At 35.2% G+C, this 14,737-nt stretch overlaps 1 long non-coding RNA gene across 1 annotated transcript; it reads right to left on the bottom strand.

Annotated features, from left to right (window-relative positions):
• Nucleotides 1-52: 52 nt before the first annotated feature.
• On the bottom strand, nt 53-9,168 carry LOC140139369 (uncharacterized). The gene is made up of 3 exons (XR_011857097.1): nt 8,797-9,168; nt 2,749-2,890; nt 53-315 (listed from the first exon to the last, which is right to left on the bottom strand). It is a non-coding gene; the product is annotated as an uncharacterized lncRNA (long non-coding RNA).
• Between the last annotated feature and the right edge of the window lie 5,569 nt (nt 9,169-14,737).

Genomic DNA, 14,737 nt, shown 5'->3' with positions numbered 1-14,737 from the left:
GATAACTGGTTAGTGGATCTTCACATCAATTCTGAGTCATAATAGTGCTGCAGACGACATCTGCTAGAGAGTCTTTTCTTACCAACCCAAATGCATATCCGACAGGGTATGGGACCACACTGGATTCCCATGATGAGGTCGATCGTAATTCTCTGCGCTTTTCATGGAATTTTCCCGCCCATTCTGGTTGGTGTACTGTTGTAATTGTTCGCTCCTTCCAAAACCGCGGAATTACACGATGATTTAAGCATGACTGTTTTACTATGTCATGAAGATCTGATCTTTCTCGCATAGATTCGACAGGATGTCGATTTCCTGTAAAAAATCAATCAATCAATCAATCAATCAAGTGATGAATCAATCAATCCATATTATATTCCATCTATCCAGCCAAGAAAAATAACCACAAAACTCCAGCCACCCCATCATCCAACCATTCATCCTTTAAATCAATCAATCAACCAAATAATCAATTATCAAAAATCTTCGTAACAATTTTATTTAGTAAGCAATCTACTTCTAACTCAGGTTAATGTAAGAATAATAAATTTATGTAATTAAAACATATACAAGACCCAAACTGTGGTCAAAGTCCACAAACCTGGGTCGTGTTGGTGTTTTTCCCCGGGTATAGAATATTGTTGGTCAAAGGCTAGCTAGCGGCCAAAAAAAATCGATGTTTTGCAAAAGTTCATTCTACAAATCATGTACTTTGAAAACTTGCTTGATTTATTGTGCTCATTATGAGCTACCCTATTTTAAATTGTTGCGATTTGGTAGTTCACAGCATCTTGCGAATGGTATAGTGAGCTTGGGCAAAAATTGCATTGATCATATTGATAGCGTTTAGCGAACGAGTAGAAGAATTCAAATATCACAGATTGTGATGGTATGTATGATTCAGATCACCATTAAAGTGGTGGTCGGCCCTGATTTGGTAAAATGATCTAACTTGAAAGTTGGACATCTTGAGATAAATCCATATATTGGGTAATGTCAGGGTGCTCTTTCCATTGGTGACATTCTCAAATCACCACCATGCTTCATTTTGAAAATAGCAGAACCTATCTAGTATCTTGACACTTTTTTGTCACTTTCCGTGTATTTAATGTGGTAAAATGAGCTATCTCAAAGTTAGATCATTTTACCGCATTAGCCACGATCCTCTAGAGAGCGCCAGACAAACCCTCACACATTAATGATAACATGGCAAAACAACCTATCTCAAGATAGATCATTTTACCAACTTAATGAGTCTCGTTATGTTTATTATTGTTACGAGGAAAAACAGTTTAAAAGAATCTAACTCCCTAGAAATGGTTATTATTTCAAAATTACTCAACCAAATTAGCCAAAATTTTGCATATAATAAGGTTTTTATATTTTCTAAGATATTAGATGGGTTTAATAATTTATCTTATTCAAAAAGAAAAACGTCAAGTGTTCAAACTTAAAAGCTGTTTTTCTCAAAACAGTGATTTTCAAGTTAGATCATTTTACCAAATCAGGGCCGTGGTGTCCCTTGAGATGGTCTAAATCTTGGAAAAGGGATGGCTTTGCCAAATTTTGTAGGGGAGTTAATTAATAATATATTCTGACGTGTTAATTCCTTGGCCAAGACCACATTATGATTATTTGGTTAGATAGTCGGAAAAATTATCTAATTGACCATTATTTTTGAACATACCATCTGTTTTGGCCCCGGGGGTCACTCCATTGTGGCCTGTACACCATCCGCGATAATCAACTTTTGAAAAGCACCCTAAACAAGGATTTAACCCTTGGCTAAAACGACACCCTAAACAGGGATTTCATTCCTAACATCAAATTTCATACCCTAAATTTCATTTCCGCGTATTTAGAAATTGCAATTTTGCTACCCTTTTTTCCAATTTTTCATGTTTTTGACACCCTAAACGCGATACGCGCGTATCGTGCCTACCCACGAAAAAACGACCCTTTTACGCGTTTTCATTATCGCGGATGGTGTACAGGCCACAATGGGAGTGACCCCCGGGGTTTTGGCAATTCACCTTTTCGGTAAATCCATAACCCTTTGCGAGTACACCTGAGAACTCGTCATACTGTGTCGCGCCGATGCGCACATCGTTTATCGAACATCGTTACTGCGCATTACAAGTCGGCGTGACGTCAAATGACGAGTTCTCAGGTGTACTCGCAAAGGGTTATGGGATTTACCGAAAAGGTGAATCTTATATGGTCATATGTGAGAAATTTCACTTTCTCACACCAGAAAGTTAACTCTATATTGGTGACTTTTTAACTTTCTCTTTGAATCCTTTTATAATTATTATATATTTATAATGAAAACAAAAATCTACTTTTAACATGAACACATTATAAAGAGCGAACAAATATAAATAACAAATTGAGTTATTTATCAAATATCTCCCTCAATTAGGGGTTATACGATGTCACACAGATATACTTTGTAGGTCCTGTGGTAATTGTTCTTGAGTTATGTTGTAAAGAGGGCTGAAACAACAACACTTTTGTAAAACATACATAGGCTAACTCATTAACAACAATAAATCAAGCAAGTTTTCAAAGTGTATGATGTGTACAATGAACTTTTGCAAAACATCAAAGTGTTATTTTTCAATATAGGCTATGTTGATTTAGATAATGAAAATCTTTTTTTTTTGGCTGCTTCGACCAACAAAACCATGTCTACACTTAAAGGGGCTAAGCCTATATATCTAATGAAGATGATAAAACTCTACATACCTTCTACAGAACTTGCCAAGTTCTTTTTGGGGATGATGAAGGGACGTTCCATATCGATTAAGCACTGTTGTCCACGTTTATTGTCCACGTTTTGATTACTGTGCGTCAACCAATCTGCTGGAAAGTGGAAACTGGTACAATTCTATTAAACCGGGATATAAAGAGACAATCGGAAATTTAATATCTATAGGCTATAACCATAAGATGTTAACGCGTCAAATCTTCAATACTACTGGTTGCATAAGATGTTAACTCGTCAAATCTTCAATACTACTGGTTGCATAAGATGTTAACTCGTCAAATCTTCAATACTACTGGTTGGTTATAACATAATAATATAGGCCTACTATACTAATATTCTTCCATGTTAGAATATGTGTGGGAGTAGATCATATCACTCTTTATTGGCCCAAAATTATGGTATGTGAGCAGGAACATAATAAATTTCTGTCTGTATATTCACTGAACACCAAATATGGTCTAAGATGTTGTATGACAAAAATGATGATGTCAATGATGCCAAGGTTATGCATTGTTCTGAGAAATCACAATTCCTTGGAACTGACACCTTCTAGTACAGGTTTGACGATCACGTGACAAATCGAATCTGTGACGTCAGTATTAATATCGATATCAATTTAAGGCTGTTCTAGTTAAATTACATACCCATTGGCATTTTGGCTGTTCCATTTAATTTACATACTCAACATTTCCCTGTGCACTTAGTCCATGAATTGATCCTGATTTGCATTGTCGTATAGAGTTATATTTTTGTACACAACAGGGATGTTACTATTGTTTTAACTAAATGAAGCATATACTTTTGCTTTTATCTTTCTTTGTCCTTTATTAATTATAATTAGGTGATTTAATTTAACAATAACTACTAAAATTATTTTGTAAATCGAATTTGGGAAAAATAATCAATATAAGATGGAAAAATTATTTTGTAAATCGAATTTGGGAAAAATATTCAATATAAGATGGAAAACTTAGTCAATTACATAATGAAAAAATGCGGAGGAAAAACAATCAATCAAATAAAAAGAAAGAAAGAAATGAGAGAGAAAAAAAAGAAAGAACGAAAGAACGAACGAACGAACGAACGAACGAACGAACGAAAGAAAGAAAGAAAGAAAGAAAGAAAGAAAGAAAGAAAGAAAGAAAGAAAGAAAGAAAGAAAGAAAGAAGGGAAGAAGCAGTGAGAGAGGTGAGGGGTCGGGGAAATAGAGAAAAAGAGAAAACATTGAGGCCTTTGGGGGGAAACTTATATATCTTTAATACGGTCCAGATACGGAAGGTCAAAATTTCCCAATGATTGACGGTTTTTCATCCCAGCTACATGCACAAATTTATACATTTTACTTCGAGGACTGTTAAATATCAAAAATATAAAAAATGTTAATTTTTAATAACTTGCCATAAAATTTGTTATAGGCTATATCGCGAACTTCACAAGATCAAAATTATTTGATATGGCCATGCGTTTTAACCTCGCCGACTTTTCGTTACACACTGATTTTTAAAATTCGCGACACTCTTTCACCTTCAAATGCCCATATTTTTCAAACCATACCCCTAGCATGATAAAAGTATACATTTTCTGAAAGGAAATTAAACAAGGAATCCAACAAGAGACTCAGATGTAAGGTTCTAATGCTACATTTATGTGAATGAGATAAAACATCAACTGACAGGGGTATAATGTCACTAACATTTCTGTGATACCCCTGCATCTTATTTTATGTCATTTTCTAATAGATCAGAGTAAGGGCTTTCCTGCAATATATAAATGTATGGGGGTTATCACTTTCGTAAAATTATACAACCCTTCAAAAAGTGACCAAAATAGAATTAATTTTTCTTATTGTCTTGGAGAACATTGGCCTATCATATAACCTAAAGCAGCTGACTATTTTAACTTTTTACAAAATAAAAGTGTAGATAATAATGTCAGCTTTCTTTTGATACCAAATTTAATGATAAAAACTCATTTTTAGGAAAATAGCAACACATTTGCACACCGACAACGAGGCTCCCAAAATGAAAAACTACAGTTTTGTGCAGAGTGCCCCGCTACCTCCATAACCCCTGCCTTGGCCAATTGGATTGAGTCACCTTCTATAGATGTTCAAGGTATCTTATTGACACCTTTCCATAATTAATAATTGATGTTTTAGCTGTCATTTGATACCAAATTTACTGTCAAATATTTCTTTATTCCAATGATACATTAAAAACACTAATGACCACACTGAAAAATGTGATGCCACTCATCCATTTTAGATGGCGAGTTCAAAGCACATGCCCCTATCATTAGCTCAAAGGCAGTTTATTATTTCAACTATTTTACAGTATAAAAGTTCAGATAACAATGTCAGCTTTCTTTTGATACCAAATTTATTGATATACACTAGTTTTTAAAGAAAATTTCAACATGTTTGCACTGCGAGGCACCAAAAATGAAATTTCCCATTGAGTTTGTACATAGTGAGCCGATGCCACATGAGCCGCTGCCGCCACCACCCCTGACTTGGGTCATTGGATTGAATGCCATTCTGCTTCTCTTCAAGATACCTTCAGGTAACTTTCCATAGTTCATTACGAATATATTAGCTTTCATTTGGTACCAAATTTATTGCTATAGCTTCTTTACTTGCAAAGATATACTCACAAAACAAAACGATCATGGTGAAAAGTGTGACACCACCACCCTTTTTGGGTGTTCAGTTCAAAACGCATGGCCATATCAAAAGGACGTTCCTCGTATTTAGAATGCAAATTGATGTGTCTCTCATGCCCGACAAAAAATACTGTGCAAACGTTGCTATCCGATTCCTTAAGTGTGAAGTTTAGGTAACCGCTTTGATCGATAATAATTGTAATTTCACAAATGCATCATGGGATGGGAAGGACATTTTGTGGTCAAACGATGTGAAAAGAATAACGATGTTTTCAAGCTCGGGCATAGGCCTAATCAATGAAAACTTGGGTTGGTTACAGTTAGCAACCTGGACAACGGATTCTTTTGTTCTGCAAGGCTCACTCAGTCATTTAATGAGGCAATACAAACGATCGAAATTGGTGTTGAAATGAGCAAAATTTTGAGTTACACCTTTTCAGTGTAATTTTTTTTTTCTCAGCCACATGAAAAGCAATAATTTTCATTTTTTCAGTAAATGGCTGGAAAAACTATAATGCTTGATACTGATTTTTTTTTTAAAATCCTGGTGTTAAACTTAGGCCTGAAATTCAGTCATTTAGTGTAAGATATTCGATTTTTATAGGCTTCAGCTCGGCCCGCGAGCTTTTTCTTGGATCAACCTTTTAGCTTTTCAAAGTAATATAGTTCGCTAATGAAGGATTTTCCCCAACTTTCTAAAGCACATCACCGTGAGCTATATATCATAGTTTTGTCAGAATTTCCGTTTTGATTTCACCATCTTTCACTGTCGGCTGAAAAAACACGTGAAATCTAAAGGCTAGTACTAGCATTTTGGATCGATATCCCTGGGTTTAATAGGAATACCGGCATGGCTATAGTGTTGCCAGAACTTCAATATAGCAAAGAAATTCCCAGACCTATAGCGCTCCTACTGATCATGTTTAACCAGAACACCCAATTGGGGATTTAGTCGCTGGTCGGGCAATTTGCTTTCAATGAAAAATTGACCTGGATAACAACAAAGGAAATATCGACTATTTCTACTGGTTGCTCTCGAGATAAAAGTACTCACCATTGCCTACTTTTACTTAGTTTGACATTTTCGGAGCATAAATCGAAAAAGGGTAAAACAAAAACGGAAATTCTGACAAAACTATAACATATAGACCCACACGATGTGCTTTACAGAGGTGGGAAATATCTTTCTTTAGCAAACTATGTTAGTTTGAGACGCTAAAACATGAATTCCGTAAAAAGCTCGCAGGCGAATTCAAGGCCTATAAAAATCAAAAATATCACACTAAAAGACACAATTTGATGCTTAATTTTAACACCAGGATTTTAAAAAATGTATATTCAAGCACCAAGTTTTTAACTGACATTACTGAAGAAAAAAAATATTGCTTTATATTTGACCGAGAAAATTAATTTCATAGCAAAAAGGTGTATCTCTGAATTGTGCTGATTTTTACATGTATCGATCGACTTTTAGCGCGACTAAGCATTTCTAAAGAATTGGTTGTCCAGGCGGCAGACTGGTTAATTCAACATAAATAGTCCAAATAAAGCGTAAACACTATTGCATGGATTTTGTTTGTCAACGGCGATGAGGACCAAATGCAGCTATCCAGGCGTTAATAATTGTTAATAAAATCCTAATATACATAACAAACCAACAAAACTAGGCCTAAAGCAGTATACAGACTTTTTATTGTACGTACAATATTGTATGTACAATATGTACGTTATTTAATCTATTGCCATTCTATTTCCAGTAATGTTTAAGTTCTAACGAATGTTTGATGACGTAAAATCGATATATTTCTGCTAGATATTGTATGTAACATATTATCAATTTTTCGTCATCAAACATTCGTTAGAACTTAAACATTACTGGAAATAGAATGGCAATAGATTAAATAACGTACATATTGTACATACAATATTGTACGTACAATACTCGAGTCTGAAGCGCGCGCGACAGCACACGGACCGCTAACATAAACTGCATAAACATATTATAAACCGAAGTCTATAAGTCTGGTATGTAAATGAGCCTAAAAACAAGCCACTTGTACATGTATTTCAAGTTGTATAGGCCTATATATCACATCACCCGCGTATAAAAACAAGTAACTCTTTTAGGCTAGGGGGTATCAAAAACAAACTGCAAAAATGGGAAAAGGATACTTCTAACAAAAATCGGAAAAACAGCCACATACTTGCTCAAGTTTACAATGAAAAATACTTGCTTTGGGTACTTTAAAATTAATAATAACTAAATTCATCACGTGATCAAGTTATGAAATTATAGTTACGATATGCCTACGGCTAGGGCCTAGGTCACAGTGTACAAAATACCAATTGTTTTTGGTTAATATTAAGATAATTTATTAGACTGGCGATGACTGAACAACAAAGTTCATAACGAAAGACGAGATAGTAGTTCTGGCCTAGATTCAGTAGATCGGAGGGAGAGGATTTGAAGACGGGTCTTCTCCCGATGGTGGTCACAAATCAAAGACACTGGGATCTCCCCTGATTTTTCAGACCAGGGTGTGTCAGGCCATCTCCTGATCAACTTTTAGCCAATCCAGTGGCCAATCACGATAGGGTAAAGATCCCAGGGCCTAATTGCGGCCACCAACGTTAGTTTTATAATCCCATTAAGATAATTGTGGGATTATACATTTTGATCCCTTCACAATAAGGAGGAGAGACAAAATCTTAGAATTGGTGATATTAATGGAGTACCTTTTATGGTTTGATCAAAATGATACCTAATAATAATAGAAGAGTGGATGAAGGTGCCGATAAACGGTGGACAAACACTTGAGATAAATGGCTTGATTATGATAATATATTTTTGTGGGGTAAACAGAATGATTAATATCTCCTAGGGCTCTCTTCTCCAGATATTTCCTTATTAATTGCTGGTTAATATTAATAATCCTAAAGATAATGTTTTCTCTACCATAATCCTAAAGACAATGTTTTCTCTACCCGTCCATTCTGATCTCCTACACACACCTATCATTCACGGTTAGGGTTTTTGATTCAGTAGGGTTAGGGTATCATCCCGGGGGTATCATGCGGCCCATAGCATAGGTTTGGTTCGAACCCCGTCCTGGTAGAATTATTAATTCTAGATTTAAAATCTATTTCGTTTCTTTTTGATAAATAATGGCATTTATATGCGGAATGCTATGTACATTGTACATTGCGGCACGGACAACATTGATGAAAAACGCTGCTGAAGTTAGGCTTACTTTGTTGCCATGCTAAATCGAGTATCAAGTACGAGTAAAATTATCCATGGTATCGAATACGGCCTATACCATAAATTATTATTAACATAATAAAAAAAAAGTAATGTTTCTTACCTACAGCTGCAAGTAGAGATACGGTTTTACTCGATAAGCAACAGGTACCTAAAACCATGGCAAACTACAGTAGGCTTTAATACATATGATGAAGAAGAAATTTGTATAGGTCTCTGGTATCAACCCTCGTCGAATCTGGAATATATCAAGTGTTATACAAAACCCCTTCTTTATGAGCCAAACATGCAGTGGGGTCAAAAATTCAACCCGTTTGGTGATGCTCATTAATATCTGACATATCGCAGCTACTCTGCTGTTTTCGACGAAATAGTGACTCAATATCACACATGTAGGCCTACATCATACACAGCCCACGGAAAATAGTTACGGCTAATACGGTATGGGGTTTCCCGGAGTTTTTATCGATGGGTGCACAAGTTCCAATCACATAAGTTATTCCAATCAACAATAGTTCTTGACAAGACTTTGAAAGGATTGTTTGTTGCTGTTCTTATTTGCCGTGTTTAATTTACATGTTTATACACTTTGGGAATATGTCAAAAAGCCGTCAAGATGCTATTACCATAATAGGGCCTAGGGTCAAAATAAACATGACTGACTTGCCTTGGATAAGAAAGGTAGGTTCAACATTTTCCCACAATGCACTTCGGTACCGTTGTATAATGTAAGGCCATGTCGGGTCGTGTGCCGCTGTTTAATAAGCGTTGTTCTGATAAAATTATTATCATTTATTATACCAACAAACTCTCTTTATCAATTATTGTCACTTTCTTCAGTTCACCTCTACAATTGTTAAGGTATCATTTTGATAAATCCTAAAAATGGAGAATAATACGGTAAAAACTCCAATTCTGCTTTAATACCTTTCTGTCATATCATAAAATCCTATAATGGGCTTAATACATGTATAATGTTGGTACAATTAGGCCTCGGGATCAAATCCCTGGCGTGATTGGTGGAAAGTTGATAAGGGGATATCTTACCACAGTGTGGTTTGAGAAACCTTGTTAGATCCAATGGTTATTCAGTTTGTTTAAATGAGCAAACGTTAGCCGGTGAATTCAAGTTAATCATTCGAGGTGATGCGAGGAAAACGCGGTAATGGGACCCAGTAGTAGATACAGATCGGGTGAGAAGGTGAATGCATGGTGATACGAATGAATCTCGCCGTCAACCGTCAATGAAGTGGGTAATAGTCAGTGGTGAATGTATAGTACGCGGTAATCAGTAGAAACAGTTATTTGATGGGTGACACAGGAGGAACTAACCCACTACAGCGCGAGCATTCAAAATCTGACTTTGAATGTCACAATGTGCTCTTCATAGATAGCACGTTATGTGGTCGATTATATAATGTGCTATCTACAGTAGATAGCAGGTTATGGTTATTATTCAAAGTGCTATCTAGTAGATACGCATAGTTACTGAACAATATATGTGCTTTTCAGTAGATAGCACGATATATCACTCCGAAACAATGTGCTATCTATAGTAGATAGCACGATATAGTTATTAAACAATGTGCTATCTAGTAGGTAGCATGATATGGTAAACAATGTGTTATTTACAGTAGATAGCACGAAATGGTTATTAAACAATGTGCTATCTCAGTACGTGCAGTAGATAACACGTTATGGTTATTATTCAAAGTGCTATCTATACATCAGTAGATACGCATGGTCACTGAACAATGTGCTTTACAGTATAGCACAATATAGTTATTAAACACTGCTATCTACAGTAGATAGCGCGATATGGTTATTAAACAATGTGCTATTCATTTATTCATTCATCTTTATTTCATTCAAATATAAAATATAACAGCACAACAATTAAACACATACATTGAATGAGGAGGTTCTCGGAAGGCCGGTTGGCCTGTATTAAGAACCCCCTGTCCTAACAAAAAAAGTTTCAAAATAACAACAACAATAATACCGCAAAATGTCAAAAACTCCCTCCCCCTCATTTACCCTAACAAACACCCAAAGAGCCTGTTTTGTGATCAAGAATATGCAAGAAATTACAGAGATAAATTCAATAATACATTAACCATATTACAGATAATACGATACAAAATTAAATTACTTTAAGCCGTACAAGGAAATTAGATAAAATACTAAATGTAATTAAGAATAATATTATCTTACACTTTGGTTTTGAAATGCTTTGGTTTTGAAATGCTATCTACAGTATATAGCACGATATGGTTATTAAACAATGTGCTATCTACAATAGATAGCACGATATAGTTATTAAACAATGTGCTATCTACAGTAGATAACACGATATGGTTATTAACAATGTGCTATCTACAGTAGATAGCACGATATAGTTATTAAACAATGTGCTATCTACAGTAGATAACACGATATGGTTATTAACAATGTGCTATCTACAGTATATAGCACGATATAGTTATTAACAATGTGCTATCTACAGTCATGACAGTAGATAGCTCGATATGGTTATTAACAATGTGCTATCTACAGTAGATAGCACGATATAAACAATGTGCTATTTACAGTATATAGCACGATATAGTTATTAAACAATGTGCTATCTACAGTAGATAACACGATATGGTTATTAACAATGTGCTATCTACAGTATATAGCACGATATAGTTATTAACAATGTGCTATCTACAGTAGATAGCTCGATATGGTTATTAAACAATGTGTTATCTACAGTAGATAGCACGATATGGTTATTAACAATGTGCTATCTACAGTATATAGCACGATATAGTTATTAACAATGTGCTATCTACAGTAGATAGCTATGATATGGTTATTAACAATGTGCTATCTACAGTAGATAGCACGACATAGTTATTAAACAATGTGCTATCTAGTAGATAGCATGATATGGTTATTACACAATGTGCTATCTACAGTAGATAGCACGATATGGTTATTGACAATGTACTATCTACAGTAGATAGCACGATATAGTTATTAAACAATGTGCTACATGCTATCTAGTAGATAGCACGATATGGTTATTAAGAATGTGCTATCTACAGTATATAGCACGAAATGGGTATTAAACAATGTGCTATCTACAGTAGATAGCTCGATATGGTTATTAAACAATGTGCTATCTACAGTAGATAGCACGATATGGTTATTAACAATGTGCTATCTACAGTAGATAGCACGATATGGTTATTAACAATGTGCTATCTACAGTATATAGCACGATATGGTTATTAACAATGTGCTATCTACAGTATATAGCACGATATGGTTATTAACAATATGCTATCCAGTAGATAGCACGATATAGTTATTAAACAATGTGCTATCTACAGTAGATAGCTCGATATGGTTATTAAACAATGTGCTATCTACAGTAGATAGCTCGATATGGTTATTAAACAATGTGCTGTCTACAGTAGATAGCACGTAAACAATGTGCTATCTACAGTAGATAGCACGATATGGTTATTAACAATGTGCTATCTACAGTAGATAGCACGATATAGTTATTAAACAATGTGCTATCTAGTAGATAGCATGATATGGTTATTACACAATGTGCTATCTACAGTAGATAGCACGATATGGTTATTGACAATGTACTATCTACAGTAGATAGCACGATATAGTTATTAAACAATGTGCTACATGCTATCTACAGTAGATAGCACGATATGGTTATTAAGAATGTGCTATCAGTATATAGCACGAAATGGGTATTAAACAATGTGCTATCTACAGTAGATAGCTCGATATGGTTATTAAACAATGTGCTATCTACAGTAGATAGCACGATATAGTTATTAAACAATGTGCTATCTATACATCAGTAGATACGCGTGGTTACATAGCACGATATAGTTATTAAACAATGTCCTATCTATACATCAGTATATAACGCATGGTTATCGAACAATGTGCTTTACAGTTTAGCACGATATAGTTATTAAAAACTGTGCTGTCTACAGTATAGTAGGATAGCACGATATTGTTATCAAACACTGTGCTATAGTATAGCACGATATGGTTATTAAACAATGTGCTATCTAGTAGATATCTACAGTAGATAGCACAATATAGTTATTCAACAATGTGCTATCTACCGTAGATAACACGTTATGGTTTTTATTCAAGTGCTATCTATACATCAGCAGATATATACGCATGCCGTTACCGAACAATGTGCTTTACAGTCTAGTATAGCACGATATAGTTATTAAGCAATGTGCTGTCTACAGTAGATAGCACGATATGGTTATTAAACAATGTGTTATCTACAGTAGATAGCACGATATGTGGTTACACAATGTGCTACCTACAGTTGATGGCACGATATGGTTATTAAACAATTTACTATCTAGTATATAACATGATATATAATGTGATATCTACAGTAGATACACGTTTATGGTTATTATTCTAGGTTTTTAGGTCTATCTACAGTAGATGGTCACTGAACAATGTGCTCTAGTAGTAGTAGATAACACAATATGGTTATTAAGCAATGTGCTATCTAGTAGATAGTACGATATAGTTATGTGCTATCTACAATAGATTGCATGATATGGTTATTAAACAATGTGTTATCTACTGTAGATAACACGTTATGGTTATTATACAAAGTGCAGTCTACAGTAGATACGCATGGTCACTGAACAATGAGCTTTACAGTAGATAGCACGATATATCACTCCGAAACAATGTGCTAGCTACAGTAGATAACACGTTATGGTTATTATTCAAAGTGCTATAGGTCTATCTACAGTAGATAGTCACTGAACAGTGTGCTCTAGTAGATAACACGATATAGTCATTAAAGAATGTGCTGTCTATGATAGCTAGCACGATATGGTTATTAAACAATGTGCTATCTAACGTAGATAGCACGTTTATCAGACGAATGCAAATCGATAATATTAAGACATTTCTGGTCTGTATACGATTTTTTTTGGTGAATTCAGCGTCAAAAATCCGCAAGGCCTTGTTTCTTGGATGAGTCGACACATCAAGTGTATGTAAGTTTGATATTTACACAGACTTTGACGAAATCTGTGATAATAATCATGATAATTATCCATATTTCATGGTTGGGACAAAACATTAAAAGTTGAGTTCAGTGGCCCTATACATGCTATATGCGTGTACGTGGTGACTGGCATCAGGGACTGGCACTTCGAAACGAAACGGTATCCGTCAAAATAATGAGGGAAAATAACGCATAGCTTGACCAATGAAGTGATGAAATTAATTTGCAGGTACGGAAGGAAACTTATGAAGAGGATTATATTTTGTCTGATCTTGGCAAGTATTATTTATTAACCAATGCTTCACGTACCTACATTTTTATTTTCAATTCATTCAATCTGGATCTATATCACTCCCGGACACTACTGTCTGCTAAATTACGAAATCACTAATACACCGATATCGTGATATGTAGAGTCATTCCAAGTCAACTCCTGGGATGTGCACCGCAGCACCTCTTCAATTTTTTGTGTCAGTTCCTGCAGAACTGACACCTTTAGTACAGGTTTGACGATCACGTGACAATTCGAATCATCATATCGAAATATCACGTGCTCTGTAAAAATATCAATATCGATATCGATACTATTCGCCAATTCAGCCCCAAATCAAATCGCCCACATGCCAATTCGAACCCTGTATATTGATGTACAAAAAAAGTTGGCCAAATTGAGGCTATTTCGTGATTTTCTCCATAACCGTTGTTTTTACACCAAATCTGTATTATTTAGATGAATTGATGTCTTGCATTCGGTCACAAACCAATTCGTTGTACTTTGTGCAATAACCCTCTATCTTTTAAACCAAATATCCTAAAGAGTCGTGCGATATGTCGAACTTTTCCTCTGGTCATAAAGAACAAAACAAGTCAGCGTTCGCGTATCTGTACGTAGCCGCAGTTTGTGGCCCTCACAACACGGGCTTCCGGTCCTAGGAAATGGAACATTAGGCCTAATGATAAATATATAAAG

Source organism: Amphiura filiformis, chromosome 18 (genome assembly GCF_039555335.1).
Source record: "Amphiura filiformis chromosome 18, Afil_fr2py, whole genome shotgun sequence".
NCBI lineage: Eukaryota > Metazoa > Echinodermata > Ophiuroidea > Amphilepidida > Amphiuridae > Amphiura > Amphiura filiformis.
Note: the sequence above shows the minus strand (reverse complement) of the source record. Positions and strands in the feature narration are given on the sequence as shown.